The sequence below is a fragment of the Populus euphratica genome, unplaced genomic scaffold (genome assembly GCF_000495115.2).
Source record: "Populus euphratica unplaced genomic scaffold, PopEup_1.0 scaffold104.1, whole genome shotgun sequence".
Classification (NCBI taxonomy): Eukaryota; Viridiplantae; Streptophyta; class Magnoliopsida; order Malpighiales; family Salicaceae; genus Populus; species Populus euphratica.
The window spans coordinates 262,242-274,096 of NW_011499915.1; the positions used below are offsets into that span (position 1 = coordinate 262,242).

At 32.2% G+C, this 11,855-nt stretch overlaps 1 pseudogene; it reads left to right on the plus strand.

Moving 5' to 3' along the window:
* The first annotated feature begins 936 nt into the window (after positions 1-936).
* On the plus strand, positions 937-9,211 carry LOC105134473 (cytochrome P450 84A1-like; annotated as a pseudogene).
* Positions 9,212-11,855: the final 2,644 nt, after the last annotated feature.

An 11,855-nucleotide genomic window follows, 5' to 3' on the forward strand; every position in this document is an offset into this window, starting at 1 on the left:
TTTTTTTAAAAATACTTTTAATATTATTAGTATATTAAAATGATTTAGAAACATAAAAAAATAAATTTTTTAAAATATTTCAAAAATATAAAAATAAATGTACTCAAAATAAATGAATTTAACCATTAGGTCCGCTAAAAGAAGTTGTTGAAATTTTCTAGGTAGTAATTTGATAATATATATCTTTTTAGAAATAAGATTAGCATTACTCGTAATTTATTGGGCATGTAGAGTAATTGGAGATCAAAAAATTGTTTCCATTTTCAATTTAAGCATCACAAATTTTTGAAAAATGAAAAAAAAAAAAGAATTTCACTTTACTCTTCTTGTTTAAAAGTGTAATTATGGTTGTTTTTTAAAATATTTTTCATGTTAAAATATATAAAAATTATTTTTATTTTTTAAAAATTATTTTTGAAATCAATATATTAAAATAATCTAAAATATAAAAAAATTAATTTTTTTAAAAAATATTATTTATACCACGTTTAGGCATACTCAATCAGAAACGAAAAGTCAACCCAACTATTTGAGTAAAGCGAATTTTGACCACTATTTTTCTTAAAATTATGCGAAGAAATAATAATCTCATAAGTTTTACGCAAGAATCTTACGTTGGACTCGCAGATTTAATGGTTGAGGTATTTTAGGAAGTGATTCTGAGACAACCTTATCAAATAAAAAAAACAATAAGTGGGAATTGTTTTTATTCCATTTTGTACTCTGGCCCTTCACTCTCTTTCTCCCTTAATTTGCTAACCAAACAGACCCTTGTCATTAGGACTCAGGGCTGAAAAACATAAAACAGGAATGCAGGCAAGTGGTGGCCGGTGACCGATGTCAGTAGCAAATCAAATCTGGAATCTCCAAATGTTCCCATGGAATTCTTCCACGTGCCATCGTGCTGTCGCCACTTATGCAAGCAATTTCTCTGAACACACCAGCGTTTTATAGATACGGCTAATTCACTAATCTCTCTATATAAATGCAGCCATGCAATGATTATTGCCTGTTACCCCAAAAGTCACCTTGTGCCAAACACAAACCCATGGATTCTCTCGAATCTCTTCAATTTTCTCCGATGCTTTTTTTCATCTTGGTCTCTCTATTTGTCTCCATAATTTTACTGATTCCGATGCAGAAGAAGCTCCCATACCCTCCTGGACCAAGAGGGTATCCGAGTATTGGCAACATGGGCATGATGGACCAACTGACCCCCCCGTGATTTAGCTAGACTATCAAGACAATACGGTGGGCTCTGCCACCTTCAAATGGAAGGGCTTCATGTTGTGGTTGTGTCACCGCCAGAAATAGCTTGTGAAGTCCTCCAAGTCCAAGATATTGTTTTTGCCAACAGGCCTGCAAATGTTGCAATTTTTTACTTAACCTATGATAGAGCAGATATGGCCTTTGCCAACTATGGTTCATTCTGGCGTCAATGAGAAAAATCTGTGTCATGAAGCTATTTAGTCGAAAAAGAGCTGAATCTTGGGCCTCCATAAGAGATGAAGTGGAATTTATAATTAGACAGGTGTTGAAAAAAACCGGGGAACCAGTTAATATTAGTGAGCTGGTGTTTACATTAACAAGGAGTATAACGTGTAAGGCTGCTTTTGGTTCATCTCCAAATGAAGGGCAAGGAGATTTTATGTCAATTTTGCAACAATTTTCAAAGCTTTTTGGAGCCTCTAGTGTGCTGATTTCTTTCCTTGGTTGGGTTGGATTCCTGCACGGGATTTGGCAAGAAATTCTTTAGATGGGTTTATTGACACAATCATCGACGAGCATTTAATCACGAAAAAGACTAGCGAAAGTCACAATTCCAAAGATGAAAATGAAGAGGGAGACACAGACATGGTGGATGAATTACTTGCCTTTTACAGTGAAGATGCTTCGAAAAATAATTTTGACGAATCGAAGTCCACCATCAAGCTCAACAAAGATAATATCAAAGCTCTCATCATGGTAAATTAAGAACATTTACTCTATGATATTCCCTTATTTATTTTTTATTGATTATAGTGACATAAATTTAACATCAGAGCAAGCTAGAATCTCTCGCACTAGGCAATACGATTTGTTACAATTATTTTTCTTGTTTTGCCTATTTTCTTTTTTGCCTCTATTTACCTCATTTTTTCACTTTCGATCTTATCCATTAAAGATTATTTGAAAATCAACTCGCCTTTTAATAAACAAATGGCTATTTTTATATGGTGTGTAGTCCCACACTATATAATAGTATTACATGAGACCACTACATTAATTATCAAGAGTTGCTTCTTTAAATTAAATGATTTGTTACTGTAAAGGTAGTATATTATTGAAAAAAAAAAACAAGAAAATTAGGAGAAAGAAAGGAAGTTAAAACAACTAAACTGTTGTCTTCATTCTTCATTTTCAGCTCGTTAATCATTGAATTGGGCTGAGATTTGGACAACTTTTAGACACGTTACTCTTCATCCTGATAGGTTGGATCGAAGATTGGTGGTGTGGAAGCTGGCCGTTTTGACATAAAACAGAGCTGTCAATGTTATGAGTTTTTTCTTAAATACTTCTCTTTTTAATCTTTTTGTATTCCAAGAATAGATTGTTCTTGATGATATGTATGTTGTAGCCCGTAGTTGAATATAAGAAAGAATAGTTGTGAATCCATTATTTGTTAATAATGGAGTTTTTAGGTGGACTATAGTCCCGTGGTTTTTCTCACATCGGGTTTTCCACGTAAAAATCTTGATGTTGATTTGTGTGATTGTTGCTTTATATTTGTTGATTGTTTGATCTTGATTTGATTACATAAAGACGAAAAAGAATTGGAACTTGTGAATTTTAAATTGATTCGGGTAGATTGGTGTCCGGTTATTTGTTCCTAGTTTTCCCAACAAAGTGGTATGAGAGTACTGGTTGTGTAAATTGAATTTCTTGTGTAGTTAAAATGGAAAAAGAAAGATTTGGGCATGATAAAGCTCAATTCCTCCAATTATTTTCTATGGAAAACAATGATGGAGAATCACTTATATTACAATGATGTAGCTTTGCCGCTTGAGTATAAAAGAAAAAAGCCTGATGAGATGGATGAGGCAAAATAAAATGTGCTTAATAGAAAAGCGATTGTTTATGTTAGAAAATGGGTATCTTCTAAGTCCATTAATTATATGTCTCAAGAACGTGACTACTATACTGTTTGAAAGATGTTTGAAGAAACCTTTGCTAAAGAGAGTGTACAAAATAAGGTTTATGTAATTAGAGACCTTATAAATTTAAAGTACAAAGACGGTGAAGATGCTTCGGTACATATAAATGAATTCCAAGGGTTCTTGAATCAGCTATCATTAATGAATCTTGAGTTAGTCGATGAGATACAAGCATTAATCTTATTGAGTTCATTGTTGGATAATTGGGAGACTTTGATGGTGTCACTTAGCAATTCTACTTCGAATGGAAAGATCACTTTGAAAACAGTGAAGGATTGTATCCTCAATGAAAAGAAGAGGATGAAAGGAACAAGCATTTCCGAGTCTCATGCACTTGTTATAGAAATTCAAGGGAGAAATCAATGTAGGTTCTCTTACGATAAGCAAGATAGAGAATCCAACAATAGAAAAGGCAAATGAAAGCTAATAGAAAGATCTCAGTCAAGGAAGGGAATTAAGTGTTATTATTGTGATCAGCCTGGGCATATTCAAAAAGACTAGAGAAAGTATAAAAGAGATAAAAAGGGTAAAGATGAAGACAAGAATAAAGATAATGGTACAACTGTAGTTGTATTTGATGGTGATGCTACAATTATTTGTGATCATAGTTGTGTTAATCTTGCATGTCAGGATACCACCTGGGTTGCAGATTTAACAGCTTTTTACCATGTACACCCCGACATATTTTTTACATATCCTACACTGCTGATGACTTTGGTCAAGTTAGATGGAAAATCAAGGGATGACTAGTGTTGTAGGCATTGGAGATATTTGTTTGAAAACCAACACTGGATGCAAGTTGCTTCTCAAAGATGTTAGGCATGTGCCTGATATGCGCCTACACTTGGTCTATATAAGTACTCTTGATGAAAAAGGCTATCACAATTACTTTGAAGATGGTAAATGAAAGCTATCCAGAAATTCTTTAATTGTTGCTAAAGGGAAGAAGAGAGGTCTCTACATGTCATAAGCCAAGGTGATCAAAGGAGAGGTAAATACGATTAAAGATTGCTTCACTAATTTATGGCATAAACGACTTAGACATTCAAGTGAAAAAGACCTTGACATCCTTGTCAAGAAGAACTACCTTCCATTAAAAGGTATGAACTTGAACATATGTACTCATTATTTAGTTAGCAAATAACACATAGTTGTTTTTCAAAGATCACCTTCACATAGAAAATCACATGTTCTTAATTTAGTTCATACTGATGTTTGCTTTATGATTGATAAGTCTTTTAGGGGTGGATTGTACTTTGTTAGTTTCATCGATGATCAATCCAGGAAAATTTGGGCTACCTATTTGAAATATAAATATCAGGTGCTTGATGTTTTTAAGGATTTCCATGTTAGAGTTGAAAGAGAAACGCGTAGAAAGCTGAAATGTATTCGAGTTGACAATGGTGGTGAATATAGGGGTCCTTTTGAGAAGTACTACAAGGAACATGATATCAAGTTGGATAAGACATTTTCTAAGACTCCACAGCATAATGAAGTGGTTGAGAAAATGAATAACCATTATTGAAAGAATTAAATATACTCTCTCATGCAAAGCTGCCTTAGTCCCTTTAGGGTGGGTAATGAAGAATACATTTTTCATTATCAACCTTTCTCCATTAGTTTCTCTTGAATTTGATGTTTCAGATAGAGTTTGGAAAGGAAAGGATATCTCTTATGCACACTTGAGAGTATTTGGATACATAACATTTGTACATGTTCCTCGAGATGAAAGGTCTAAGCTTGATAGCAAGATAAAACATTGCATTTTCTTAGACTCTAAAGACGATGAGTTTGGCTATAGGTTGTGAGATACAAAGGAGAAGAAAATTGTTAGAAACATAGATGTTATCTTCTTTAAAGATCAAACTATTAAAGACTTTAAATAGAAAGAGAAAACAGAGTCAACTATTTTTATTTCTTAAAGACTTTAAATAGAAAGAGAAAACAAAGTCAACTATTTTTATTCCATCTAATTCAAATCTAAGACTTACTCTATAGTTACCTTTGATGCCTGATAATCATGAGGGAGATTTGCAAAATGATGATAATGGTGATTTTCTTATTGAGCCATTAGTTGGTGATCATGAATAAATTAATAATGATATTGATGTTATTTCTAAACAGGTTATATATGAGCCATTAGTTGGTGATCATGAATAAACTAATAATGATATTGATATTATTTCTAAACAGGTTATATAAGAAGTTTTAGATGAGCCATAATTGAGAAGGTTAACTAGACCTCACCAACCTTCCTCCAAATATTCTCCTCATGAGTATGTATTGGTTACTGATGGGGGAGAGCTAGAATGCTTTGATGAAGCTATGTCATATGAGAAGAAAGTGGTTGAAAGCAATGCAAGAAGAGATGAAATCTTTGCATGAAAACCATACTTTTAAGTTAGTAAAGCTTCCTAAAGGTAAGAGAGCATTCAAGAACAAATGGGTGTTCCAGTTGAAAATTGATGAACATTACTCACTGCTAATGTACAAGGCAAGATTAGTTGTGAAAGGTTTCAGTCAGAAGAAGGGTATTAATTTTGAAGAAATTTTTTCACTAGTGGTCAAGATGTCTTCAATCTGAGTTGTGCTTGACTTAGCTGCTAGTTTAAATCTTGAAGTTGAACAACTTGATATGAAAACTACATTCCTCCATGGTGATTTAGATGAGAAGATCTACATGGAGCAGCTTAAAGGGTTTAAAGCAAAAGGTAAAGAGCAATTAGTTTGCAAGTTGAAAAGGGCCTACATGGATTAAAGCAAGCTCCAAAAAATTGGTACAAGAAGTTTGATTCTTTTATAGTGGATCATGGTTATGACAAGACCATTTCTGATCATTATGTATTTATAAAAAGGTTTCCAGATGGAAACTTTATTATTCTTTTGTTGTATATGAATGATATATTGATTGTTGGTCATGATGTTAAGAAAAATCAAATTTTAAAAGAAGAGTTAAACAAGTCTTTTGCAATGAAAGACTTAGGCCCGACAAAACAGATTCTTGGCATGAAGATCACACCTAATAGGAAGAAGGAGAAACTGTGGTATCTCAGGAGAGATATGTTCAAAAGGTACTTGAGAGATTCAATATGAATAACTCCAAACCTGTTTGTTCTCAATTTGTAAGCCACTTTAAACTAAGTTCTAAGAATTGTCCTTCAAGTGATGAAGAAAGAGATGAGATGAAAAAGGTTCCTTATGCATCCGCAGTTGGTAGCTTGATGTATGTCATGGTTTGTACAAGGCCTGATATAGTTCATGCAATTGGTGTGTTTAGTCGGTTCCTCTTCAATCCTGATAAAGAACGCTGGTTAGTAGTGAAATGGATATTCAGGTATCTCATAGGTACTTCTTGTTTTAGTTTATGTTTTGGTAATAATAAACCTGTGTTGGATGGATACACAAATGCAAATATGACTTGTGATGTTGATTCTAGAAAGTCCACTTTAGGATACTTGATGAAATTTGCAAGAGGAGCAGTCTCATGGCAATCAAGGTTGCAAAAATATGTTACATTATCCACTACAGAGGCTGAATATATTGCTCTTACTGAAGAGGGCAAAAAGTTGTTATGGATAAAGAAGTTCTTATATAAACTTGGCTTAGTTGAAGAGAACTTTGTGGTGTACTATCATAGTCAAAGTGCAATCCATCTCATTAAGCATCCTACTTTTCACTCTCGATCAAAGCACATTGAGGTTATATATCAATGGATTCGAGATACTATGGAGATGAAGTCATTTGTTGTTGAGAAGATCCATATTGGTAACAATGTGTCAGACATGATGACCAAACTTCTACTGAAAAAGAAGTTTTAATTTGTAGAAGAGAAGTAGGATTGGTAGAGCCTCCTAGATTGAAGCTTATATATTAATTGTCAGTATGTTGAATTCCTCACATGATGTGTGAGGGAGAGATTTGTTGTGTGTAGTCCTTCACCATGTGATGGTAAGACCACCGCATTAATTGTCAAGAGCTGCCTCTTTAAATTAAATGGTCTGTTACTGTAGAGGTAGTAGCATTATTGAACAAAAGAGTGAGGGAGAGATTTGTTGTGTGTAGTCCTTCACCATGTGATGGTAAGACCACCGCATTAATTGTCAAGAGCTGCCTCTTTAAATTAAATGGTCTGTTACTGTAGAGGTAGTAACATTATTGAACAAAAGAGAGCAAAAAAATCAGGAGAAAGAAAGAAAATTGAGGCAGTTGAACTGTCTATCTTCATTCTTCGTTTTGAGCAAAAAAATCAGGAGAAAGAAAGAAAGTTGAGGTAGTTGAACTGTCTATCTTCATTCTTTATTTTCAGCTCGTTAATCATTGGATCCGACTGAGATTTGGATAACAGCTTCTAGACACGTTACTCTTTATTCTGAATGGTTGGATCAAAGATTGATGATGTGAAAGTTTACCGTTTTGATAGAAAACAGGACTGTCAATGTTGTGAGTTTTTTCTCAAATACTTCTCTATTTAATCTTCTTGTATTCCAAGAATATATTGTTTTTGATGATATGTATGTTATAGCCCTTAGTTGAATATAAGAAAGAACAGTTATGAACTTATTATTTGTTGATATTGGAAATTTTTAGGTGGACTACGGTCCTATGATTTTTCCTGCATCGGATTTTCCACGTAAACTCTTGGTGTTGATTTATGTAATTATTATTTTATATTTGTTGATTGTTTGATCTTGATTTTGGTTGTACAAAGAAAAAAAATTTGAAACTTATGAATTGTAAATTGATTTGCATAGATTGATGTTTAGTTATTTATTACTAGTTTTCTCAACATTATGTAATAGTTAAACTATGATTCTTCCATGAAACTCCCACAATTTTAAGATTACAATAAAAATTTGTTTTTTAAAAAGGGCATGCAAGTGAAATATGTTTAATTATGCCTCAAGCCATAAATATAGGATTTGTGTGCAATAACTGACATGAGATTATATATATAATCCATCAACTCTTCTAACCTTGACTAGATAACTGCATGATAGTACTTGATATGTAAAATCACTCCACCTCTGGAAGGTTCATTAGTTTTTACTATTTCTTTGGTTATTATATATTAAATGACAATTTATTGTTTATGTTCTTATTTTAACTAAAAAAATGGTTAAACTTTATATAAATTATTTAGATTTCAAATATAGAATATTTAATTCAATAAACCATCCAATCTGTTCATTTAATTAACATTAAAATAATCAATTAGAAATTGGTAAAAGCATTCAGATCAGTATGGTGGGCAAGAAAACTAGTTTTAGACATATGCATTTGTACTTCGCCTCTACAGGATGTGATGTTTGGTGGAACTGAAACTGTGGCATCAGCAATAGAATGGGCAGTTGCAGAGTTATTGAAGAGCCCAGGGGACCTCAAGAGAGTCCAGCAAGAACTTGAAGACGTGGTCGGCTTGAATCGGAGAGTCATTGAATCGGGCCTTGAGAAACTTACCCATCTCAAATGCGCAATGAAAGAAACCCTACGTCTTCACCCTCCAATCCCTCTCCTTCTCCATGAAACAGCTGAAGATAGTATCCTTAACGGGTATAGAGTCCCGGCGAGATCGCGTGTCGTGATCAATGCATGTGCTATCGGGCGTGACCCGAATGCGTGGGAAGACCCGGATAAGTTTAAATCTGGCAGGTTCCAAGGCGGTAAAGCGCCAGATTTTGAAGGGATGGATTTTGAGTTTCTTGCATTTCGGTCGGGTCGGAGGTCTTGCCCGGGCATGCAACTCGGGTTGTACGCCTTGGAGTTGGCCGTGGCACATCTGCTCCATTGTTTTACGTGGGAGTTGCCTCATGGAATGAAGCCTGATGACCTTGATATGAACGATATGTTTGGACTCACCGCACCAAGGGCTGTTCGACTTGTTGCTGTGCCAACTTATAGGTTGAATTGCTCCTCTTGAAGTAAAAAGAGGGAGGGAAGAGAAAAATGACGGTCAATCTCTTCAGTATCTTATGGCTTTGTTGTCTCAGAGTCTCGACATTACCTATTACGTACTAAAGTATTTTGTGTGTATTTTTAATACATGTTTGAAATTATAGTTGCGGTTGCTTTTCAAATAATTTTTGTGTCAAAATACATACAGTGTATTTTTAATACATGTTTGAAATTATGATTGTTGTTGCTTTTCAAATAATTTTTTATGTTAAAATATATACAAATAATATTTTTTTATTTTTTTAAAATTATTTTTAACATCATCATATTAAAATGATTTGAAAATATTAAAAATATATTAATTTAAAATTAAAAAAAATTAATTTTTTTTAAAAACATTTTTAAAATACAGAAACAAACAGCCGACCCGTCGTTCCGTCTCCTGTTTTGCTAGTTCCATGTGCGAGTAATGTTTCAAATTATTAAGCCTGAAAAACGATGGTCCTGACTTATTCTGTCTTTTCGATATTTTGGATGGAAGTATAAAACTAGCCAGCACCCGAGATGTCTACAAGTTGGATTCTTTGTGTCTCCTGGGATCTTCAAAGCTATTCTGCCATAAGATATAATAACATCTTCAATGAAAAATGGTGTATTAAAAACCTAAATAGATAAAATGGCTTTTTAAATAGTATAAATATAGTTTTTTTTATTATGTACATTTCAATAATAAAAAATTATTTAAAAAAACTAATTATATTTTAATATATTTCATGTAAAATCATGATGTTATTAATATAATTATATAACTAATTTAGATATTTTATATATAATATAATTATGATGTTATTAATTATATGAGTAATATGAGTAATTTATAAAAGTAATATAAAACTAATGAAGTAATATGAAAGTTAAAAGATACAATTTAAATTAAATTTAAAATTTATTTATATGAATATTTTTAATTTTCAGTTTTATATGTTACTATTAAAAATTTAATTTTTTTAAAAGTAAATTCAAATTCAAACTTTGAAAAAAACAGCCAATATTTTAAATTTTCATTTTCATTTTTTTTAAATTCAAGCTTTGAAAAAATGAGTGCCAACATTTTAAATTTTAAAATTTCAAATGGGAAAAAATTAACTGCCAACATTCTAAGATTTTAAAATTTTAAAAAATAATCCAACTATAAATATTCTCATATACCTTAACATTTTTTCTCATCATTTTCTTCTCTCCAATCTTTATTATATTTCATTAAAATTCATCATGAATCATTCTAATTTTAATTTTTATAATGCTTTTGATTTTAATAATGACATTCTTATGTTCGCTTTTAAAGTTGCTACTGCTGTGGTTGCTGAAGAAGAATCGAATAATCAAGCGCAGAGATAAGGGTATTGTGGCTCTATTCTTGGTCACAATATTGTCAATCGTAATAGAAAGGAAGGTGAGTTAAGGTTATATAATGATTATTTTGCTAAAAATCTTAAATTCATTAAAAGCCAATTTCGAAAAAGATTTAGGATGAGTTATTATCTTTTTCTTCAGATCGCAAATGTAGTGAAAGTTCATAATCCATATTTCAAATAAAGAACAGATGCTCTTGGTGTTCTTGATTTATCTTATCTTCAAAAGGTAATTGCAGCTCACAGAATACTTGCATATGATATTTCTATAGATCTTACTGATGTATATCTTTGAATTGGAGAAACCACTGTGATAGAAAATCTTAGAGCTTTCGTCAAAGCAATCATAGAAGTTTTTGGTTATTGGTATCTAAGGGCACCAAACAAGGTCGATATTTGTCGATTATTATTGACTGGAGAGCAACGTGGATTTCCAGGGATATTAGGAAGCATTGACTGCATGCATTGAAAATGGAAGAAATGTCCAATTGCATAGCATAGGATGTATAATGGTCATTATCGTGAACCAACTATAATTCTAGAGGCGGTGGCTTTACAAGATCTTTGGATATGGCATGCCTTTTTAGGAATGCCTGAATCATTAAATGATATTAATGTTCTTGATTGGTCATCTATCTTCATTGTACTTGCTGAAGGTCGAACTACTCCTGTCAATTATACAATTATTTATCTTAATTGGTCAGTCTTTTGTTAAGACAATCCCAAGGCCATTAGAAGCAAAGAGAAAATATTTTGCAAGTAAGCAAGAGTTTGTAAGAAAGGATGTGAAGCGGGCATTTGGGGTGCTTCAATCTCGTTTTGTAATTGTACGTGGACCTGTTTGATACTGGGATGAAAAAAAGCTTGTAAATATTATGAAAGTTTGCATAATAATGCATAATATGATTATTGAGGATAAAAGAGCAATGAACCTTGGATTTGATTATGAACATGAAGTCAATTCCTTTATATTAGTATCACATGGTGAAATACCAGAACTATATGATTTTCTTCAAACTCGTAATCGAATCAGGGATAGAGCAATTAACTCTTAACTTCAAGAAGATTTGGTTGAACATTTTTTCGTAACAATATGACAATAAGTAGAATCATTAGATTTGAACTTCGAATGTCATCATAAGTTTCAAGTTTTTTATGTTTTTTTTTTCATTATGGTTGTTATCTTTTAAGTTAATTAATCCTACTTATTGTTGTTAAGTGTTAAAAAACTTCAAAAAAGTATAATAAATTAATGCCACTTTTATAACAATATATTTAAAATAACCAATAAATTTCAACATATTTAATTAAAAATACATTACATTAAACAATAAACCAATCTAGTTAATTAAAAATT